This window comes from Cygnus atratus, chromosome Z (assembly GCF_013377495.2).
Source record: "Cygnus atratus isolate AKBS03 ecotype Queensland, Australia chromosome Z, CAtr_DNAZoo_HiC_assembly, whole genome shotgun sequence".
NCBI lineage: Eukaryota > Metazoa > Chordata > Aves > Anseriformes > Anatidae > Cygnus > Cygnus atratus.
Window position 1 is genome coordinate 48,723,171 of NC_066396.1, and position 25,507 is coordinate 48,748,677.

Below are 25,507 nucleotides of genomic sequence, written 5' to 3' on the forward strand. Positions count from 1 at the left end.
AGTAATTAGGAAAACAACTACTCATTTCTCCTGTAATGGTGTTGTCCACATTTTGCTTTTTTTTTTTTTTTTTAATTCGCCAAAGATAATATCTAGCAATGATAATACAGCTGTTGAGCCTGAAAGTCAAATATTGCTTAGCTGTATAAAATAATATTATCAAATTTTGTAAAATGCTTTCTAAAAATGCATTTGGGAATGTTTTCCTTAATGAATGACTTAAAGTCAAAATGTTCCAGTTTTCGGACTATACAGATTTTTGATACGCCTTAGAGTTCCATACGTGAAATCCTGAATGAAAGAGTAAAGAATTAAGGAATATGGACCCCCAAATAAAATATTTCTAATTCAAAAGTTATAAAGTATTAAAAAAATAATAATAAACAAAAAGTATTAATGTCTTTCACAAAGGACAGTATAGCTCATAATGCCTTCTTATAAAAAAGGGAGAATGTTCACATCTGTTCCATAGAATTATATAAAGTGTAGAAGGAAAATGAAAAATTGGCTTCACAAAAAATGTGAAGGCTGCTTTTATTTCAAAGGTCCATACTAATCTATTTCTGATTTTTATATATTCTCCTTATTGATAACATTTTTCCCGCTCTGGTTTCCCACCTCTAACTTCATGCCCCTTACATTTAAGAAAAAAAAAAATCTTGAAAAACATTAGCCATTTTTAAGAGGCACGGAGAATTTTTCCCAAATCCCATAGGTAGGTGGGAAAACAGAACAGCAGGAGAAGAATAAATTACTGGTAAAGTATGGATGATGCGATTACAAAGTCTTGCTGCGCAGGGCCCCACATTTATGAGCACGTTGACTATTCACTGTGGAAATGACCTTTAGTAAACCATCAATAGTAGTCAGCTGGGCTGCAACATAGAAAGAAAAAAAAATCAGCTAAATCAGTTAAATACTCTGAAGGAAAAAAGACAACCCTAGACTTTCTAAACTACCAAAACTGATATAACAATGGATGATTCCCTTACAATACTGCAGAAGACCCTCACGCAGGTGAGGATTCCCAATGTAGATGCCATTTATGTGAAGGAGGAAGAAACTGGAACATCACTTTGTGGTTCTAACACAGGAGACACACCCAGAAGGACAAGTAAGAACCTCTCTTGCAATGCGTAATGTAGTGTCCAATCTTATTCAGAGAGTTTTTTCATTCACTTCAATTCCAAAACTACTGAAATGAAAATTGTTGTTTAAGTTTTTCTCTTAATTGGATGCCTAAAAATTATGCTTTAATCTGCTTTTACTAATGTTTGCAGTCTGTTGAGAAGTTCAGACTGTGGCCCAGACTTCTGTTCCAACAAATGCTGTATTTTATCTCTTTCACAAACTCAAATATTAAAGATTATTTGTTTCTTGTTTTCTGTTATATGCCAGATTTGTTTAGTCAGTGCATACCCAATAGAAAAAGTAAAAATAAACAGAAAGAAGATTTATCAAATTTTGAGTAAATTGAGAGTAAACTTTGGCTTTTTGAAGGCTACATGTTCCAGTACCCCAATAAAACTCTGAAGGTCTGATGGGCCAAAACAACTTCCAGCTTTCTCTTTATGCAAAGTTTTATCAGCAACAAAGGCAGTGAAGTAAGTGGGAAATGTTCTGGTAATAAATAGTAACAATTCTAATAGTAAATACTAATAATATACAAATAAACAAATAAACAAATAAGAAGAAGAAGAAATAAACTAATAATTATCAGTAGTAAAAAAATATTTAAAATAACCACTACTGACTTGGCAATAAGGCTTATATAGGACAACAGCATTTCTCATGCTGTGGCTAACAGTTTAAACTATTTTGTCAAAAAAGGTACTACTTCAAAAACTACAAAATAATAGTAACACACAGATTAGGCATATCGTGAATAAATGAAGTTCTCAACCTCAAACGTTTATGTACATTAAAATGTCATACTTTCCTGAGCTTTTGAAAATAAAGCAGTAATTCAGAGCAAACGGACTCCATTTGACTACCAGGCTTGAACCTGTGACAGAATTGAACCCATTGCCAAAAGTGGGAAACTTTAACATCCAACTCTTAGGAAAGCTGGCAGCATGAAGCCAGAGCTTCTGGGAGCTATTGTAATAGATACAGAGACAGTTTGTGCTCATGACGCTACTCTTCTTTTCAAGTTCTCATATGTAATTTTTCTTTCAGTACCTCAGACCTGCAAAAAATGTGGCCTCCAGTGCATCAAGTGCATCACACACATAATGAAGAGTAAGAGAAACAAATAAGAAGCAATAATAAGAGAAGCAAAAAGGAAAACACAAGGTGATTCCTAAACTTTTATTTCTGAATGAAAGTATACACTTACATCTTCAACAAAACAGGAGATATATGCGCCTTTTAACTCTAAGGAAATTCAGTAATAGCTCAAATATTCCAGATTTTTTTCAGTAGGGATAAAATAAAATGGTCCTCACTAAAATAACAGCTTGAACCTCTCTCTCAAAAGCCTTCTTGATGTTAAGCATGTGAAAGTAACTTTGTACTTTCTGGTGATGACAGAGGCAGCTGAACAAATGCCAAATACCATTAAGAGTTGTTTCAAAATCTCCAGACCTCCTGAGATTTCAGGAGGAGTTCTGTAGACACCCAAAGACTATTTAGAGCCGGAGTACTTCTCATAACAGCACCCCAAATTCTGGGCACTTGTTTAAAAATATTCATTGGTAAACATATGTGAGATTTTCCCCGAAATGAATGAATACAATTCTCAGAATTTAGCCGAACACCATTCGATTACATTGACTTTTAAACCTTGATGTTACAAAGGAGACACAATTACATATTCTCACTGTACCACAACTTTAAATTATTTAAAAAAAAAAAAAAAAAAGGAGAGAGAGAGTGTGTGAGAGAGAGCAGAAGAGGAAGGGTGAGGGGAAGGGGTAGGAGTAAGGGTAGGAAAGAGGAAGGGGGGAGAGGAAGGGAAAGGGGAAGATGGGGGGGAGGGGCGGGGAGGGGAGGGAAATAAACCAATGTATTATTATTTACATACAAAAAGTTAGAAGCTTGACAGTCTTCTCTTATTCTCCCTCTTGCCAAGTTCTGTTTATGCTAAACATGAACCTTCTGGAGGAGAATGGTTCATGGGGGAAGAGAAAATGAACTATGTGTTCAGATGTTTTAAAGCTATGATGTCAGGGCCCTGCTGTGCAGAGGCCAAAATTTATATTGCAACCATTATTTATCCTTGGTGAGCATCAAGTAACACTGGAAAGATAACAGAAGTACAGAAGATTTTCGAATTCTCCTCAAGTATTCAAACTCAAACAATACATTGAAGGATGATAGAAACTAAAAGTAAACTTTCTTTTTTAGTTCTTAGCAAGGTAACAATTTTTTTTTTTCAAAATCTGTTCAACGTAACAGAACTTCTTCTCATTGAAACATTTTGGGGTGCTCACTGCCTGCAGAGCAGCTGTATTTTATCACAACCTGATGAAGCAGACCTCCTTTGACAGGGAACAGAGTTACTAAGGGCTGTCATTCATATATGCTGAACCAGAGCAAGAGATCAGTCGCTTTCTGAGCCCATGCCCACCTTTTTATAAATATCCCCATATGTTTGCAATTAGTTAGTGGGCTATTCTGGCAGCAAAGGTTATTGAAGGCTGTTTTGCAGACAGTTTTGTTGTTTTTTTTTTCTTTCAATGTACAACTAAGACTCAATATTAGCATGTTTAATAACAGCAGGCCAAACAGTAGACTCCTGTACACACACACACACACACACATATATATATATATATGTATATTAATGGAAGAGTTTATCTGCCTTCCTTTGAAATAAAATAAAATAAAACATAAAATAAAATAGAATATCTAGAGGGGGACAGAACACAGTTGTGTAGTTTTTAGCAACCTGTGGCAAGCAGCAGAAACTTAAATACAAAAGACTTCTGCTGCTATGATGTATATAATACACTGAATATGGGGAAGGATTCAAACTTTGTTGATCTGAAATTTAATTGTGGTAATAGTTTATTTAAGGAGTTATCTTAGTTACATATTCCCCTTCAAAATCTGCAAGGATTTGTAAAATTAAAGCACTGTCAGTTGCATCTCAAGAAATATATTCATTTATGCATGATAAAAATGCAGCCTACATCTTACTGGAGTAAACCATCACAGCCTTCAGGAACATTTGGCATGACTTACCTCACATACATCAAAACAACAAATTTTTGTTTGTTGTTTTACATCAGATGGTAACTTGGGTACCAACGTAACTGGCTATGTATCATAATTACAAGCAGCTTGTTATATGAATAATGGCAGAATAATTGTTCATAGCAAGTAGCGTTCACCATATACAGCATTAAGGATTGTTCATAATATACACTACTACATTAGGGAATATGCTGGATTTTGGGCTAGCATTTAATAAAGAACTATGAGATGACGAAGTAACTTTGTAAGTAATACTTGCATTTCCGTAAGCTGTCTCTACTGCTCTGTGAAATTAAAACTGTAGTGATCACTTTATAATCCCCAGACACAAAAGATAAAAATAAACAAAGTGCACAAGGAAGTGCTAGAGTTTTAGAGGAAAATCTTACAGGATTACTTATGTACTAACTAAATCACCCTTTATGGTTTATGTGGCTCATGAACTTAAAGTATTGAAGTTGCAGCAAAAAAATTCAGATTCACCAATCTCATCTGATGAGGTGACTAATAGCCTCATAGTACTGTCCTGCAATAAACAGCAGTATCTAGACAAAGGGGACAGGAATAAACTTAATTTCTACTGCTAACAGAAACCACCACTTCTTGCTCAATTCAACCTATTGTTATGGTCTGCCTATTCATTGCATTATAGAGAAAGACAACTAAGTCAACATTAAGCAACTGCTGCACAGTCATTAGTAGCAGCAGTTAATTCATATGTTTTTCTTTCCCATAAGAACATTTTAAATACACAGTAAAACTGGCCATTTACATTTGTTATGGAAATTGAAGGGAATTTAAAATATATCAGACTAGGAAAAGCTGTACTGGTGGAGCTACTGAAGTCAGGACAAACCCAACTCATTTTACACTTCATCCTCCTGCATACATGCCAGACCATCAACATGTAATCATAAAGAGGATAAAATAGATTATTCTTATACAACGCCATTGATAGTTATGCGTTTTGAAGAAGAAGATCAAGAGAAAATAAAGTCAAAAGTTTTGACTCTGCTAAAGATCTTCACATTGAGTTACAGTCAGGATTATTCACATGACTAAACACAACTCATGTTATGAATTAGGCTTTAAATTAAGAAAATGTCAGCATTAACTAACACATGAGTGGGATGAGAAATGGGCAGGACAAAAGCAAGGAATCTGAAATTACGCAGTCTTCAAGGAAAGCAATATACCATATTGATAGTTTAAAAAGTCTGTTTAAAAGGAAAATTGTTAGATGATTCTCAATTTCCATAGCTACACATAAACCATAACAAGCTACATTCAAACCATACATCCACATTACATATTTAATACAGATAGATCAACAGCCAAACCTAACATCTAGTCCTCTTCGCTGTCTGGGAGTAAATGAGAGTTGGATCCCAAAACCAAATGCAATCTAATTTTCACAGTAGTGAGTCAGATACAGACTTAGCCTTACAAGGTAATTTGATTTCATGATAATTTTACCATTTGGGAATAAAATGGCCTGATAGTAGCTTCCAGAAATTTAACATAATTAAAACCAGGCCCAATCAGCCGGGATTTGAATATGAACCCAAATTATAGGTGAAATTTAATCAGATTCACCTTTCAAGTTCACCTCCAATATTTGTGTTATTAAACAGATAAGAGGAACAGATGAGAACAAAAACGTAAGGATACTAAACAAAATATTTCTTTTTAACACTATTTATTGTTGCAAATAAAAAACAAACTAAGCGCTTTGATTACATAATGGAGAAAAACAGAAGAGAACTAGAAGAAGATCATCACACACACTGATTGGTAAGATCCATTAAAATCTATCAGTTATTTACAGTACTAGAATACCAAAACTAATCAGAATCTATACTGCACAAATAGCGTGTATCTGTATCCCTCGTTCAGCATAGGGTTACACTTTCCTCTATCTGCTCTATTATGGATAAAGCTACAAATCATTTCATCACTGCCCAGGAAAATAGTTGAGAATTCCTGTCTCAGAATTTTCTGATTACCGCTATGTCACTTACCACATTACTCACTTCATGTGAGAAGTTCCCCTCTATATGCCAATTTTAACAGCATTGTAACACTGATCTCTCACATCAGTTACTTTCCAGAGTGGACGAGCATCAAGCCTCACTGGAATCCAGCACAGTATTTCATTCACAGTTGACTGTAGTGAAGGAACGCTTCCAATATGAAGGAATAAGCAAGCAGATAGAAAGTAGTCATGGCCAGTAACATGACTGTACAGTATATTCTGCATTTATTTTGAATTTCCCATCTGAAATTCAGCTGTGGTCTTCAACAGCATTTACCACTTATGATTCACAGTTGCTAAGAGATGTAAATATGCAACAGATAACTCATTCATCTCTCTGCCAATAGAGAATTACTGCATACAGTATGTTTTCTAGTATTTATCCAGTCCAGTTTTACGAGTTCCAAGAAATGGAACCTCCCTTGAGAAACTATTCCTGACAGGGACAGAAACCTTCTGATGGTAAAATGCATTACATTGACAGTGAAAAAAAAAAAAAGAAAGAAAGAAAGAAAAAAAGAAAAAAAATATTTTTGCTTAAGTTTATTGTCGTTTTACATTATTTTACTGCATCCCTTACTATCTGTGATGCTTACACCATGTGAATATTTCTGTGCTTGCACATTCCCACATCATCATCACTTTTTCAAAATGCCGATGTTTAGCCAATCATTGTCATATATTTATATGCATACACGCAAGGTCTGATTATTATTGTTGCTTTTCTCTGAGCTCCTTACAATTCATTATTACGTCTCTAGTAACGAAAAATTCATATCTGCAACAACCTAGCAAAATGTTTATTTTCTCACCTCACAAAAAAAAAGATTTTTCTACATGCAACTGCTTCTGTGCAGTCCACTCATCAGCCCAGCCCCTCTCAAGCACACTCAGAGACCTTCCCTTCAGAAGCCGTGCTGACTTAAACACTCTTTATCTCCCCTGTCCTGACCCCTTTTTCTCACTATGTCTATTGTAGCAGAGTGTCTGTTTACCCAGCCGTGCTGTGAATTGGATCCAGCAACAATCCAGCCTAAAAATAACCCAGCAAAAGAGAAAAAGAAGGTTATTTTAAATACAAATCAGTTTTCCAATCCAATTCACTACACGGGTGCACACACACTGTTGTACCAGTTGATTGATGGGATCTTTGAATATTGGAATAAGCATGAGAAAACAGTGGCTGCTGTGCAAATGGCACTGCCAGAAAAGGGTAATACAGTTGTGAAACTATTCGGTCCTGCCCTGAAGGACATCTTGGCAGAGAGTGCCTGGAGCAGCACTTCATCGCGTGCCCCGAGAGCCCTGCACGGTGATGAAGTGCGAAGAAACCGTAATTGGTGCTAGTGAGATACAGGCAAAATCAGGTGAGAGGTTCTATTTTTATTCTGTATTCCAAATAAAGAAATGTGTGTCTACAAAAGTAGAACAAAGCAGTGCATTTTCTCCACCAGTGAAGTTAGCATAAGAATTTTTCCCTTTCTTCACAGATCATTTCTCTGACACTTCAGCTATGTTCATGTAAATCTGATCACTGATACAATGACTTAGAAACATCCCAGCCTTTAGAAAGGAGGTTCTTCATTTAAAAATCACAGCTTCTAATAACAGTGACCTTCAAAATGAAACAAAAATCTTTAGGAAAGGAACAGAAGGTTTCCTATTGAGTCATTGAAATAAGTATACATGTTAATTATGATTCAGAGGTGCCTGTTGATTGTTTGGAACACAGCTGAATTATGACAGAGATTATCTTTTCCAGTGATAAGACACCAAAACTATAATAAATCATCCTTTTTATTAACTTAAATAATAAACTGTTAATAAATGTTAATAAAACAAAACCTGGGTTGGGCTGGGCTGGGCAAGGCCCAAGAGCCTAGAGCTCTATACTTCTGTGTCATCACCATAAGGTTAAAAATGTAACCCAAAGAAACACAAAATAAGAATTTACTGTTAGAAGGGGGTGTATCTCACATTTTTTTCTTGGGGACTTGACCAGTTGCCACCACCCTTTCTACCTCAGGCCCACCAACCTGCAATGGGAAGGCAGCTATCTCATCTGTACTGCCTGCTTCAGTCTCATGTTCCTTATGCTGGATTTCTCTTTTCCCTTTCACAGCTCTGCACCTACTGTATCTTCCCTTTACATAGAATCAGTCATTCAGGTTGGAAAAGACCTCTAAGATCATCTAGTCCAACATTTAACCTTTAACTGCATTATAGATTCAGCCTAATGAGTTCTGAGTAGAGGGCGATACTTACTTCCCTTGATCTAGTGGCTGAATTCTAGACCAGGATGCTGCTGGCCATTTTGCTTGCCAAGGCACATGTTTGGTTCACATGCAGCTTGATGCCCACCAGGACCCCAGGGCCTTCTCAGCAGCCTCTATTGTTGCTGTGGCTTAAAGCATGGCCTTGTTTATTTAAGCACAGATTAAATGGGAAATGGATATAAGAAGTCTGGAGTCATGCAAAAGCACCCAAGGCAGAACATTAACTCTAAGTTTCCTAAACTGAGGTTGGGTTCAAAGGCTATAACCAGCAGTTCATTCTGTACAAAATGAAGATTTTTTTTTTCAATATTATTTTTCTCTGAGTTGGTAGGCAGCAACAGGTAACACTTTTTGGTTTCTTTCTGCTTTTCTGTTGTTCTTTGCAATACACTACTCTGGATTTTCATATTTTCTTTTCTGCAGTATCTTAATGTGTGTATGTTTCTTCTCACAACCTGTGGCACTTTTTCCATAGCCTTCTGACCCAAGCACAGTGCTGTGTTCCTAGTTCATGTGATAACTGGGCACAGACTATCCTTCACAATTCTTCTCCTCAGATAAGAGAACTATCATCTACTAGCTATCATCTTCATGTAGAAAACTGAATAGTTTTCCATTTTTCCATAATATGCAAGTTAGTTATATTAATTATCAATAAATTGCTAAAACCTATTTTATATCATTTTAATGTCATTTTCTTTCGTCTGTAGGTTGATGCAAACAAATACGTAATAATAGGAAAATTAGAAAAATACTTGAAATATAAAATTCCAATATTGTTATTAATAATAATCAAAATAATGTATGATTCTGAGGTCTATAGTAAGATAATATTATAAATATTTGCTTTTACATGGAGGAATCAAGCAAGCAACCATTTTGAAATGTGTCACATGTCAGAGCTTAAAAAAAATAAGATAATTCTTTTTTTTCATTTAGACAGTGATGACTTCGTCTCTCCATTTGACACCCTCAAAAGAATGACTATTATTTTGCTACCATAAATATTTATAGTGTTTCCATTGCTGTGACAGCTCACTTCATTTTCTGCAGAAGAGAATTGTACCAAGCTTCCATTGTGACCCAGAGAACATACACACACAAGAGGACCCAACTTCCTTAAAAGGATCTTTGAAAATATAAAATGCTCAGGAAGAGATTTGCAAGCAATTCCAAGGTAGTCAATTAAAAGTAAACCTGAATAAATACTAATTTTAAATCTTGCAGTGGGATCAAAAGTCTTACTTGGTTCAGACATCTAATCCATTGATATCAAAAACAGAGGTAGAATAAATTTTAAAAGATAAATGACAGTACATGAAGTAGCAGCCTGTAGAAAAATTAGAAAATCAACTTGTTGAAATACATACAAAAGATTGGTGAAAAGCCCATGAATTGAAGAACCGTTTTGCACCAACTGAAACAATGCTAGTGTTGATCCAAGCACAGCACATAGCAATAGCTTACACTCAAGGTAATAAAGGCATGAAATATATGCTCGCCCACCCAAAGATGAAAGAATATTACATAAAGATCTTTGTGATTATTCAGTACAAAGTAGACTATGTCATAAAAATATGCCTGTGCTTGTTGCAAAACCTTGGCTGTCTTATATGGAAGGCAAACACTATGAACATAATGCTGTACAGATGAATCATCCAGTGCAGAACTAGTATATCACACTGACAATTTTGGTTAAAAAAGGCTGGAAAAGCTTTATCGCTAGTGCAGAAAAGGCAGCTTCGCCACCTTCTTTTGTCCTCCTCCTTCCATGTTTTGACAATACTCTCAAGAATACCTTACGGATCCCATTGTATGTGACTTTTTATGAACACATCACAATTCTGCCTCCTGTAGGAAAACATTTACCTTAACACAGCAAGTGAAATTTCACTGTGCAGTTTTGGCAGGGGTTCCTACATTCCATGCACCTTCCTTTCCTTCTTTAAAGAACAGGGGGAAAGGAGAACAGCGATTCAAGTAATAGCAGACTGAGTTATTGAAGCAGTATTTAAAAAGACAAACCAATAGTAGTGTCACAGTGCACAAAAACCATTTCTATGATCAAAATTATTTCAGCAGTCACTGCTGCTCCCCTTTTCTTTTTGAACTGGAGGAACTACAGAGAAGCTCTACAATTGCTCTTGCTATGCAGACTTGTAAGTAACAGTATAGGAAGGGAAGTTACAGCTTTTCTGTGATTTGTATTTACCTTAGTCATGAATAGCTAGGTGCAATGTAAAGACAAGCAGAACAAGAGGCTAAGCTCTGCTTGACAATTTGGGGGAACAGCCTTTTCTGAGTCAGGCCAGTGTGACTGATAGGAAACTTGCACTCAGCAATGGGTAAAAGGTTAAGATATACATATATAATTTCTATACCTAATACACAGGAGAAGGTAAATCAGGCAGATAAGAGTACAGCAACAGCTAAACAAAAATCAAGCAGAAGATGGAAAGCAAGGGAAAAGTCCTCATATGAATGAGAGAAGCTATCAGGTATATTAAACAAGCAACTGATAGGATTATACCTTACATAGTTAGGATTTAAAGTGTGAACTGTTGGAAAAAAACAAAAACATGTTCCATGAATTTGCAGACCAGGACATCAGTAATGTGCAATACTTCAGAATATCTTTTAAGGAAAGAAAAATTAATATGCAGGCAAATTGGAAATAAAACTAATTATATCATAGGATTTACAGTAATTCCATCAGTTTTACCAGATAACCTTCTCTAATAACAGCACGTATTTTATAGAGTTATGTTTATAGAGTAATGTTTTCTAGCCTAGTTTATGTAAAGTATTTGATATATGGTAAGGTTAGAGTCAGATGAACGATGGGGTACTAAAAGAGCAAGCCAAATAATAATAATAATATAAATAAATAAATAAACAAATGAGAAAAAAAAAAAAAAGAAAAAGAAAAAGAAAAAAGAAAAAAAAAAAGAAAGAAGAAAAAAAAAGAAAAAAAGAAGATGGTGATAAGAAGGACTGACAAAATGAGTTTATGAGTGGCAGGAGACCATTAGGGAAATCCTACAAGCGCTGGTACTTGGGCTAATCTTGTTTAATATTTTTACTGATAATACTGGAACTACTAGAAGTTTGATGCTGAAATCACTTAATCACTGTGCACTGTATTGGCACTGTAGAATGCCTAAGAAGAATGACCATGAGGCCTGGATCAGAAAAACAAAATAAAGCAAAGTTAATAAGCATGAAACCATTGAGTTAGGGACTAAAATAAAATTCAAGTGAGAACATACCATGGGAGATCACCATTTAATTGAGGAGAAGATGGATTTGAGTGCACTAATAAAATTCAGATATGAAAGAGGGAAATAAAATCCTAAAACATATCAGGTGAGGCACTGCAATAATGCTGAACAATAAGCACTGTTGTATGTCATATCTGGAACCTTGAATTAATATCTGATCACATACATCAAAGAGGGAAATTGGAAATAGACTAGATGCAGAAAAAGGACTTGAGAGACAATATGCACAGTATGTATGGATATGAGATTTGTTTGTTTCCCATAGCAAAACCAAATGGAAGAAAATTCATGCCTGCTGTCCCTGGAAAGTAAGCTAGGGAAGAAAAATAACTGCTTGCTTAAAAATAAATAAATACAAGCTAGCAGTACGTAAATTTATGCTCAAAACTGAAGACTCCTAGCTGTTAGAGTAATCAAGTCCTGAAACAGCCTTTCCAATGGGACCAACAGAGGCAAGAAAACATTAGCTGCTTCTCATGCAGACTTTGATAAGTTTAAGAAAGAGGCTGTATGGCACAGTGCCTCCAACAGCAGAAAACTGCTCAGTGATGCAGGAGGTTCCCTATCGTCCTAGGAAACCTGCTTTTTTCCCTATGGGTTCAACAGCTCATAAAGAATTTGGACTTCTGCTCTTTCCCTTCCAGCTGATCCCTGTTACAGCTTATTGGCTGTGAAAAGAGTCCCTGAGACAGCACAGAATATGACCACCAAGAACCCCAGTGATTAACGCCAGAATGAGGAGGAAATAAGAAGCCAGCAATGTGTTTCACACTTCATCCTGAAGATATGGACTGAACCAAGGAGGATATACCCTGGATGGGTCATGCCTGACAGAGGGGGTGACAAGCATTTCAACCCAGCCACATGGTTCTTGTTAACGACCTTTCAAATGATACTCTAAAAACAATGCTGGTCCAAAAACAGCACCAGAGCAAAGCAGCTGGGGACAGAGGGAATGTGACTGCCCTGTTTAGTGGCAGCAACATTACATCAGCTCAACTGTGACATCAAGTCTAAACATGTGCTAGAGGTGGGCTAACTCAGTTGTGAGACCAGCTTGGGTGGTTCTGCTCAGTGCTTACAGCACTGGAGTTCTGGGGAGTGTTATTTGGAGACATCCACACAGTGCTTGGAAAAGTCACAGCTCAGTCCAGCCATGTTTATTAGCTAATCCCAGCACTGCTGGTGCAGATCTAACTGTGGTAAAGACACACCTGAAGGAGAAAATTCTTGCCTGGTTGTTATGACTTTGGGGCATGGGGGCAAGGAGGCCAAGGATGAGGAACCAGACCTGTGGATCTCAAACACTGCTCAAACACCCATTTTCTCAGCTAGGGCACGGCAACGTAAAAAACACTGCTCTACACCAAAGAGATCATAGCTTTCAGTGTTGTAATAAAAGTCGTATACAACCATCTCTTATTTTTAAAAGCATGCAGCTTACCTTTCACATTCAGATACATGCATCATTTAGGTCTTAAACCCATCTATCAAAACAGCAGTGGGCTTCTGAAATGGAATTACTGCTCTTTTTTCTACTACATTAACACATTGTTTTGACAAGAGGCAATTTCAGAACTGAAAAGAAAGTGATTTCAAAATTAAATAAAACATTTCTCTTCAATCTCATACTTCATAAAGGCACAAACCTTTAGATTGCAGCACAAAGGTTTACCTAAAATTTCCATTTGAGCAACTTCCCTTGACTCCCACAAGGCCCAAGATAAACAGTACCCTAATAAAAGTTGATAGCATGGGCTCTGTTCAAGTGAAACCACTTTATAACTTGACCAAGTGTGTTCTCTGCCAGGAAATGATTGCTTTTCCAGTTCAACCCAAGAATGTTGCTCTGCCTTATGTCTGCTGGCAACAACTTCTCTGTTTATGGGTGGGCTAAAACAGGAGGATTCAAAGGCTAAGTCTAGGCCTCAGATAATGATGCTAGGATTAAGATTTGGTCCTAGATTTTTCCATACCTATCATAATGGTTTGTAAAAATGAGCAGACAAACAAGGTACAACATATTACATAGTTTGCTAAGCTTCTGTTTCTCCTCCCCTTATGATTACTCACTACATCCACATTCAAATCAATTTGGTCTGCAATAATAAAAACATTGCTCAGGTGTGATTTATTTAACATCCCATACCACGCTAACAGTATCACATACTTTCCTGTGAAAAAGCACTGTATACTCAGAGGTCTCTTGTAGGAAAACTCCATGTATTTTACTGCAGAAGATCCTTCCTGATCAGTGCAGTGCACAACCAGACTTGTAAATGGTAAAAGTCTTGCAAGTGCCACAACAGTACCCTTTGATGAAGAGGAAGAAACAGGTTCCTCTCGAAATGAAAGCCATTCAAACTACTCCAAAGGAACTGCTGCAGGTCACCATACAGTGCTGTTGCCAGGGAGACTCCTGGTGGAACTCACTGCCAGTATTGCCTGTGTCTCTCACACAGAGAGTGAGAACCAAAATCAAACCATCCTCTAATGCTGTGCCCAAAAACAAAGAGTTTCACCATTAAGCTACATGCTTTGAATGTACTTATGGAAATTTCCCAGGCTTGAGGTGTTATGAACAATATTTAATATGGGTCAGAATATTAAAGGCAGAGTTACACTTCACTGCCTAAGACTTTGTGTAATCATCACCAGCCTAGAACATTAGGGGAATTGTGCTATACAGACACGCTGCATCTATTGTTCTACCTGTACATCCACCCTTCACTTGGAGAAGGTTTTTTTTTTGTTTGTTTGTTTGTTTTTCAGGATAAGATCCTGTTACAGGCAAAACAGTCTGGAGCTAGGGAATTTTACCTCAGTTAATTTATTGCTATGTAACAAAAACTTCCGATCACTGATTTGAACATGGAGGAAAAGGGCGTTAACTACTAAGCAAACACATAAATATACAGACCTTCTTCTTTCACTAGTCCCATCTTGTCTCAGTTGATAATATAATCCCATGGTAGAAATGCTCACCTTCACAGGAAAGTGAAACAAGGGGAAACAAACAAACAAACAAAACAAAAACAAACAAAATCACCCCAAGCATAGTCGCAGACCTTTCAACAGTTTGCAATACTTTCAGCAGGAAAAGCAGAAGAGTGATCTTTCCATCACCAAAACACTTTGGGTTGCTCTTTTGACTACTCACAGATAAAGCAGATGTGCAAATTATCCCTGGAATGTAAATCTTCCTGCAATTAAATATAGCTGCAGAAAAACTTGTCAAACTGTACTTCAGTAACAATTTATCTTAAACTAAGAAATGCTATTAGAAGTAGTTCAGATTTTTATTAAATTGAAAAGGACCAGAATGATATTATGTCAAATCTATATCAAGCTGTAGAATCAACCTGGTTTATAACAAACATGTTTACAATGAAATATCACCAGAAAAATAAAGCCAGGTTCTTGAAATATTAACACCAAGAATATAACTGACATTTGGGAGGTGAATGTCTAACACACAATTCAAAAGAATATTAGCCTTCTTAAATTTCTCTTCCAAAATCAATTTTATGAAAATTTGGAGACCTTCATTTAGTTAAAACAGTTTACTTCCAAGTCCTCCTGCATTACTCAACTTGGTAATGAAGATTACTCTGGGAAGCCACCCTCATATAGGCATAGAAAACAGACTTTTTTTACATCAAGCTCTTCCTAAATACAGTTCACCCTGTATTTGTTCTCACTTGTCACTAGAATTTTTTAACTGTTTGCAACTGAAATGTTTTTATTGCAAATGAACAACATGGAAAAATTAACTTTGGTTAAGAAAACTTTTTAGAAGGAAGAAATACAACAGTCTTAACCTAAGAAACTCAAGATTTAATGCCAGACAATAGACAGGACTACACAAATCACTTCAAAAAAAGGAAGATGTAGAGACTTAAAGGAAAAAAAAGTGTCAAAGGAATTAATATATCAACAGTATTATTCCAGAGGGCTTTATATACACACTAGCTGAGAAAAATGAAATGAGACTCAAGCATGAGGACAAAAATAGAGCAAGAAGAACAGTCATGTTAAAAAAAAAAAGTAGTAATATAAGACATTTTAGAGACATCAAAATAAAGGCAGAAGAAATAACATCTCTGGTGTTCATAGGATTTTTATGGGGGAAAAAAAATCAACCCAATTAATAAAAAAGGCACTTATTGAGTCAGGAAAAGGTGGAAACTCTATTAACTTAAAACTCAACATCTTATAAAGATGCAGAGGAGGTACAGGAAAGATTTAAATCCAAAGATGAAGAGAACGTGAAGAGAAGAAAATGGAAGAAAAGGAGAGAGAATGAGAGCTAAGAAGAGAAATCACAAGGACTTTAAAAGGAAAAATGGAGCCTTATTGTAGATTACTGGAAAGGGTGGCAGATTAGACTGGAGAGATATTAGAAACTCAGTTCTGGGAAAAAAGTGATCTGATTTGATAACCATACTAATAACATCAGTATATAAACTATTTAGCAAATAGATCCATAATTGCAACCTTAAACATTTATTAAACAATTTAATTTAAAAAAAAAAAGTGAAATCTTCAAGAGTATTTAAATAGAGGTTTGGGAGATATGAGGATTTGTAGTTTCAGCTTTTATTTAAAGTGCTATTGACTTCAATGTGACTAGGGAAGGTGTTAAAAACGTAGACATCACAGATCCAGATCTACTCACACTCCACTCACAGGCAACTTCAGTACTGTCAGAGTCAGTGCAACAAACTGTTCTTATAGAATTAGCTCTTTTTAGTCTAAACTTCTTATATTGTTAGAGCCTGCTGGTTGCTGCAGTTAAACCCAGCATCAGTCAAGCACTACATGCCTATCTCTACAGCTATGATTTCTGCAGTTAGCAACCATATATGGCTTTTGCTACCTGTCTACCTAAAGGACTTCTCAGTAGTGGATGGAATAATTTCTGTAAGAAAATAAACTTGTTTAACAGAATACATAAAATGCATTAATGCCTGTAAAGCATATTGGAGTCATCACATTTGCATATTCCTTCCAGCTGAATGATGATCAGCTTTCCCAGGTATATCATTTGATGAAAGCAGATATTATTTCTCTTATTCATGTGTATACAACTATTCCTAAGGTGTGTATAGAAATATTCGCAAGGTAAAAACTTATGCTCAGTGTAAGCAATACTCTGATAATACACAGGTCTCTATTTCAGCCACTAACTTAGTATCTGCTAGAAACAAACCACCTATGTCACAGAGGCCATAAAATGTTGAGGAACAGCTACTGTCTAAGAATAACTCAAAGTAGCTACTGTCTAAGCAACTCAAATGAAATCCATGAAAGTAGAAAAAGAAAATGCCAGGAAGAAGAAAACAGTCAATGAATTTACTAAGGTATTGTTCACGCATTTGAGCACAGATCATCAAGATGATAATTAAGTTCTTGTTAAGCCTTAGCATAGTAACCTCACCTGTGGAACCATGGATACAGTGATGCTGGGCACTTTCAGGGCATAAAATACATTGATGATGCCTGTTGGCTCTTTCATATGCTTGAAGGACATCTGTGGCAGTGAATTTACTTGGGAAGCATAAGACATAGAGACATGTTCCATGTTTTCCAGTGAGGTGATGCACACCTATTGGCTTCATCAAGGTTTTATGCCAAATCCTTAAAAGCTGAGCACCTCTTCAGGATACAAATTCTCAACAATCCCTCCAGTCACAGAGACCTAGTTCTACTCTGTGGCATTGGGAAATGTCCAAGAATTGTTCATAGCAGGCAAAATCACAGAAGCCTCTGAAACCCACGTTGTAGAGCAGCACTGAAAGGAAAGATGACCCTTGCTTTTCTTACAGACCCAGATTTCTTAAGACCTGGGTGACGTAACAGATGAGCAACTTCCTCAGTGAAACCAGTGGACAAAACCAGGTGAGGATTCCTTCCAATCCCCACTGTGTTTTATCTTCCTACACAAACGTATTGTTTGTGCTATAGTAGCTGAATTCTTTCTGCAGGATTTTACAGTACCACTAACTCACTGCAGGCTGATGCCTAGAAAAGGAAATACAAAACTCTCCATGGGAGTCATGCTTGTATTGGATATCATTTCACAATTTTGAAGTGAGAACCAATACAAGACTAGCTCATAATCATGTTAGATTGCTTGAATAACAGCGAATTTATGTATCTGTGAAAGGCATTTTAACTACTTCAAGATTCTTGATCTCACAGGAAGTATGTAAGACAGAAATATGATTTTTTTTTTTTTTTTGCTTTTGAATTATTTAGCTTTTCCCTACTGTCTGTACTCTGGAATTTCCTGGTCTCTGAGCCAGATATTCCATATATGTTCAGGTCTCCATAAAATGAACCAACAAATTTAACAAGAAGTCTCTGTAAATCTATATTTTAGCTTCAAACAAACTAGAGCTGAAAAGAATACAGATACACCTTCAGAATCTCACTTCCTATTTTTTTCTTTCTTTAAGAAAATATCAAAAAATCATAATCTGGGACCAAGAAATTTATTTTTGGAAAGAAAATCAAGGGATTCAGCTGAAATATGAGTCACACCGTACTTTAAAAAAAAATAAAAATAAAAATAAAAAAAATTCTTTTCTTAGGTGTGGGGGGAGAAAGTTTGTTGTGGTGGCAGAGCATGACAGGAGCTGCAGGTAAGAAACATTTTTAAATCAAAACTTACTAAAAATAGCTTATCACAGCTTCCAGTGCATCCTCCCTAAAGAGGCCTTTCTCCTGCACATCCTTTCTCCTTTTCTCCTATCATTCACAATGCAAAGCTAATGGAATTAATTGGTTGGAGGATTGGGACCTAAATTCTCCCAATAAATTTTTGTACTGTTAGTTTGCACACATTTAAATCCTTATATCATAAAGGAGTTCATAACCAAACAGTAAAAATGGTCATTTATCATACCTTAACAATAACTGTTTCAATCAATTTTATAATAATCATTTCCATCTGTATCAATGAAAATCAAAAACACAAGCAACCTAGAATGAAATAACAGCATCTCTGGCAAAAGTTTTTCAAGATACCCATAGCAGGTCAGAAGAAACCGAAGGGATGCCTTTTGAATTAAAGCCTTTCTTTTAAAAACTGTTTTTCCTTGAACATAAACATAGAATTTTTAATAGAATATCTGCCTTCATCTTCCCCCTATGGATGCTCATTGGTGTGAGCACACCTGAGGTACTTTGAAAGCGAGTGCACCCTCTCCCTAACTACAATAAGAAACACAATAACTAAAGCTAAGGTGAAAGCTGCTACATCTTTTCTGTCATATCCTTGGCATCAGGTCGTGATTCCCCGGGATACTGCAGTTTCAGCAGTGGTCCAGAGCTGTACAATATGAACAGGAGACTCACCAGGTATTGCACAGCATCGCTTTGCACAATAATGGAACACAGCCTACCATGAGCTGCAGGCTTCCCACCTTTGAGTAGCAATTGTGTTCTGTTACATCACCATAAAGAATGAGAGAAGCATTCTAATGTTCTTTCTCATCTAAAATATATTTGTCATACATGAGACCAAGAGAATAAAACAACAATATTCAAGACCTTTCAGAATGCAGGGTCTTATTCTTTTGCCTAGCTTTGAAAGAAAGCAAGAACAGATAAAGCTCACTGTTCTCCATTTGTCATTTGCACCTGTAAAGGAGCAGGAAACATTTTTGGACTTGCATTCAAAACATAAATATTTAACCTTTAAATTGCACAGTCCTCCAGAAAAGTAATTTTTTTTTGTACCAGAAGACACCTTATTTAATTGCAAATGTTAACATTTTACAATGAAATACCTCAGCTAACATAGGTAAATTCACTGTACTCTGTGCTTTACTTTCCTATGTGAATTGTAAAATTGTTGTCTGAGTGTTTCTATATGGTGATGATCATCCATGATTGCAGTCCGCCATCAGCAAAGATTTAAGTATGCTTCTGTTTTAAACCTTAACAGAATAGTGCTTGTGATTTTCCCCACAGCTCTATGGACATTTCATCTCAAAAGTTCAGAGAGTGATCAAAGATTTGGCTGTGAAACAATGCAGCACGGTGATCAGTATAAAAATCAGAAAGCCTAGCCAAGTTCACGCAGATGGCATCTGGAGCACTTCCACTGCCCATGGCCAACAGGGCTGCCCGGGATGCTTCTATACCATATAACCTGAGGCTGTGCTTTGCAGGAATGCAATCCCAGCCCCAGCCCCTCGCACTGATGGAGGATACAAAAAATACTGTGTGACTTCTTCCTCCAGTCATCCCTAAAAACCAAGCTGAAGATGGATTTTGAACCATATTGCTCATCAAACATTTATTGACTACCTGATAATAAGTAAAAGCTGGATCAAACATTAAAGATGGTGGGTTTGTACAGATGTACTTGATGGAGTTTGTGTGTAGTTAGTTGTGTGTGTGCAGCTGTGTGAAATGCACAGGTGTGTGTGTGCAGGGGCGTGTATTTCTCTGTCTGTGAGTGGAGGTGGGTAGCAGGGTATATAGGAAATATGTGTGGTGTGTGTGTGTACAGAGGAGTGGGGTGTCCTAAGTCTGGGGGTGCATGTGGGGAAGTATAGGGGTGACTGTTTGTGCAGGGGTGTGTGTAGGCAGAGGACTGTAGTGTGTGCATGTGTCTGTACATACTATGTAATCCAAGCATAACATAGTATTTAAGAGAATACAGATTTTCAATACAGAAGTCCATTTTCAAATAAGCACATCTGGCAGATTCATACTTAAAGCCACTTTAGAGCTTGCTTTAATTTCTGTAACTTTTACTTCACCGTAATCTGAAGAATTAACTATGTAATTGGAGAAGCAATTAGTATACAAGCTGAGAACTCATAGATCACCCATTAACATTGACTTATTTAATTTCACAAGGAAAATCTAAACAGCCAATTACTCTGAAAGACCTCATAGCTCTGATGTCTCTAGTTTAGTGTCTTGCATTAGCCTTGGATTTTTCCAGAAAGGAGATCCTCGGCATTTTCCAGTACTGACGTAATTTCATAATTTAACGTTCTATAATATATTGTCATGTCCAAGGAAGACCTGTCTTTTAAGAAGCTGTTGTATAGTGTCTCCTATTTTGATTCATTAGAGTGACATGTCAGTCTATCATCTGTGTTAAATTAAGCCGATATTTCCACAAGTATTTAATTTTATGTACAGAAACAGAAATATCTGAATTTGAGTTCACTCAATGCTACAAATAAATGTCACTTTTAGGCTTTAAACATATCACTTTACAAAAAAATAAATAAATCATTAATTCAAATCCTTTTCTATTCAACAAACCAGAATAATTCAACACACATGAGAAACAGGAGTATGAACACAGGGCCTTTAGCAAAAGAAGTTTTCCATATACTTGAGAAAAAGAGACAGAGAAAAAGTAACACTGAAAGCAGCACTGCTACCAAGGCTAACATTTTTCAAGGGGGAGAAAATCAGAGCATCTGAAATGATGCTCTATAAGACTCATCATGAGAGATGAGTATAGGAACCATACTCTAGCTCTCACTAGCTAGTTCTACTTGTGTTGCCTTGAGATTCATCAAAACATATACATATCTAGAACAAAAAAGTGCAACTGGCAAAAGCAAGTAATCATTGACTGAGTGATGAGGCAGAAAATTGTCCCTATCTTGCTTTGTCCTCTGTATATTCCATTGTCAGGCAGATCCTGTTAAGTAATAAGGACAAGAACAGGATGTTTACTGCAGCCCAGAGCACTTGTGGCCTCTTCAACTAGTGTTACTTCACTGCATTATCTCAAGGTGCTGCAGGTGCAAAAAGCTCTCCAGTGCCAGAGGAGGTAGAGTGCTGCGAAGCCTCTACAATACACATGTACCAATAGCCATCTGACAAAAACACAGAAACAGGGTGCTTTTATAGGTGTCCCATGTAGACCTAAGAGACACTAATTAGCAAGTCATCTCTTCAGATGTTGCTTATTTTCTCAGCAGTGAGCCATGGCAGGTATTGCAAAGTAAATACCACTCATACATTATATTTTGCATTTCGATGAGGATGGATCTGGCATCTTGGCTTTGAGTGAAATCTTACTCAAGATTATTTTTCTTAGTTGACACCAACTTTTGAGAGTGTTTGATAATGAACAAGGAAATGAAGCAGTAAATGAATGCAATTTGGTGAAAAACAAGAAGAGAAATGAACAAGAAAATAAGATTTTTTGGGGATCTTCTTAATGGCTAATAAAGAAGCAAAAGGCAGGGAAGCATCACTTCTTCCTTCCACAAATGTTAGTTCCCTAGACAAGCACAGTTTGTGAGGTTGGTTTTCAAGCTGGGGGGGGGGGGGTGGACAAACCAACAATCTTCAACGGGAATACAAAGAAGTCATCCTTCTTTTTGCCAGAATGCTCTTCTCCTCCAAGCCCATGAATGAACAGTTATGGTTAGTGTTAATAAATTAATTAATTATTTACAGTGAAGAACAAAATATTTACCACTACAAAAAAGAATATCACTAGATAATACTATAGCTTTTTTCCCATGGAAAGCTGATAGTAGTTGCATACGCAGATCATGTTTTTCATCAGAAAGTGAAATTAAGGGTCAAGTATGATGAGTAAGACAGAAAATTTTAAAAGAAAAAACATAAAGTGCTATCAATCTGAAAGCATATATTCCATCTAATTTTGCATCCAGACTGTTGAAAAGAACACTTTTTTCACCCTGTCACTCATGCTCTTTGTTGTATAAGAACCTAAGACATATTTGATGCTTTTCAATCACAAAGTAATCTCACAAAGCCTTGTGCTGAAGACAGTAAGTAAGTCTGATGGCTGAAGCCACCAGAAACCCATGCAATTACATTACCACTGAGGCAGGCACTGCTTAGGTACACTGACAGAAATGCCAACAATCCATCTAATCAAGCATTACCTTGAAAAGAGTATTAAAACATTAGAGAGAATTTATGATGGTGTCTCCAGTATCTTCTCACACCTTTTAGCCATCTGCAGCTGAAGAACTTCCTGGGTGGTTCTGTTGTGCTTAATAGCTTCCAGAAATTCTGATGACAATGTAACATTAAGAATTAGAACAAGATAGATGTATAGTTTATTCCACTTCACATCTTTGAGAAAATATATTTTATATATAACTGGCCACACTCTGTCCAGTCAAAGGACAATTTACCCCAGCATCTCATCTCCAAAAACAGCCAAAACCAGATATGACACTTCCTTTTCATAGTCTTCAAGTTCCAAACAGTTTTCAGACTCGGGAAGTTCCTGAGGTGTACGTAGTTCTTGTTTGCTCAGTAGTCCTCAATGGATTTCTCTACCTTGACCTTGACCAAAGCTTCCCTTGAAAGTACATCTCAGTGCTCCCAATGTCCTGTGGCAACCAGTTCCACAGCTCTACTGCCAGATTTTTGAAGACTCATCTTCTGCTTGGTGGGAGCTTGCTCCCAACTGCTTTATTTGATGTCTCTTAAATATACTTAGTCTGGAATACTACTTCATAAATTTATTTTAAAACTGAAATATGGGCATGAAGAGTATCTTTCAAACAGAAAAATGAAAATGAACAAAGTGGATATGTTGTCAATGCCATTTTGAGACTTCAATTATAGAAACCATAGCTATGAGTTGCTTCAGCAAATGTATTCACAAAGATGGTGTTCTCAAACAACAGAGGTGTATAAAAAAGAGCACTCCATTTTCGTTACACACTCGACAACTAACTGCACTTCACTAAAACTAAAGAGAAGGTGAGGTGTCTGTGTGCACTCTAACATGAGAACAAGATTAACTTCTGTTTTAACATAGATGAAAACCTAGTAACTAAATCCTGGGCAGAGAATCAAAAAAGACATTAAATAGAGATACAGAAAAATCACACTGTACAGGATCCTGATGATATCCATACTTCTAAAGAGCAAGACATACCTCAAAGCCCATAATGACTCAAACATGGAACAATAGCACTTAAAACTTTAATGTAATAAAATATGAAGTAATTTCTGGAAAGAAAAAAAAAAAGGAAAGAAAGAAAGAAAGAAACAAAAATCCCGCCCTTTGGACTGATTCCTGGCGCCACTGGTTGAGCAAGGAACCACAAAGCATAGCGTATTTACAGCAAGCTTTCCAGATTGAGCTGCAAGAGCCAAGAGCCTTTTCTGTAAACTGAGGCCTCAGTCCACCCCACACACTCACTTCACGTTGCAGCTATGTGCATTTAATAAAGCTTCTCATTCACATTTTTATTTTTCTCATTACATTGTTTATATTACTCTGCATTAATTTCCTCTTTGTAAAATCCCCTAAACTGCTCATAAAACTGCCTTAAAAAGAAGTAAAATGATCCAGCTTGGAGATCAAGGAAGAGAAATGGGGCCATTTTTCACTAGAGATGTAAAGAACAGAACTGAAAAGAAAAATAATGTATCACTAACTGCTGCACAAGGCCTCCCAGCAGACAATTCTGGATGCAACTTTTGCATCCCAGGATTTGCTCCAAAGTGGTACAGGATGGTGTCTGAGAGAAGACACCTACAGCCATATTTTAAAATGTCTTCCTGAATATTTGAAGAAATACAGAATGTATCATCCCCATGAAAGTTTTGCAGGAACAGGGAAACCATGTAACTGACTTTCTATAAGCCTCATTGGTCTGAAAAATCAATGCCAACATCTTGAGTTGTCTTAGTATATATGAAGATGTACCTTGAAACGAAGAAAGAATACCTCTCATGAAAAATGGAGTAAGGTCCAAGAAGGTACTGTGCAAAAAAAATAACTGCGACACTCAAAAAAAAAAATCATAAAATCTGGATTTATCATAATTGTATTTAACTGTAAAGGTTAAAAAAAAATATGTTCAAACAGCTCTTCTTTATAGATATTTATCTTTAAATCCCTGTTTTCATAAATCCTTTCTTGTTTAAAAGAAAGAAAAAAAAAAAAAAAACTTATGCCGATGACAAGCCCACTACTTGGCATGAACTACTATAAATATTACAAAGTTTCCATTTCTTTCTCTTTAAATAAGGACAAATATAGTCCTTTTATGTTTCTATGTAAGTAATCATTTCCAGGTTGCGTACAGATCTGTCCCTATGAGTAAAGCTTAAAGTCTCCTATTAGGAGCAGAAAGGATAAAACTGCCCTTTGGAAGTATTATTTTCATGTAGATAAACTTTTGGACTTCTACCACATCCCTTGCTGGCTTCCGTTCTCCCACCCATCCCTACTAGCATACATACCAGACCTCTTACTTGCAATGCCAAACACCCTTATTCCGAAGAGTATATCAAGGGAGGAAAAAAAGAGTGGCAAAAATACGAATTTTACTTTCCAGTGTTGCATAACAAACAAACCACAAGAAGGACTTTGAGTCAGCAGAAAACAGTAGGTGAATTAACTATTCATTCCCAAGACACATTCTCCTCTGCACAGAAGGGAAGCTAGGACACTTGTGTTGTCTGGCTTAGCTGGTTTTCATTGGCAAACAAGTCACACTTTGCATTTGATAGGGACATTTTTTTTAAATCTTTTTTTTTTAAACTCATATCCCAGAAAACTGTTAATAAGAAAATGGTTATGGAAAACTTTTCATAGAAGTCTAATTACATAATCTGAATGACAGTAGGAATTTAAAAGACAGTAATCACAAAAATAAGTTACAATTACAGCTCTAGCTTTTACCTCCATGCTGACTCCTGCCAAACTGTGACTTTGGATTCTT

At 36.4% G+C, this 25,507-nt stretch overlaps 1 protein-coding gene across 2 annotated transcripts in view; it reads right to left on the reverse strand.

The window, feature by feature from the left end:
* The window catches only part of ROR2 (receptor tyrosine kinase like orphan receptor 2), a 151,335-nt gene that overhangs the window by 76,817 nt on the left and 49,011 nt on the right, over nt 1-25,507 (reverse strand). The gene's annotated exons all lie outside the window — the stretch shown is intronic.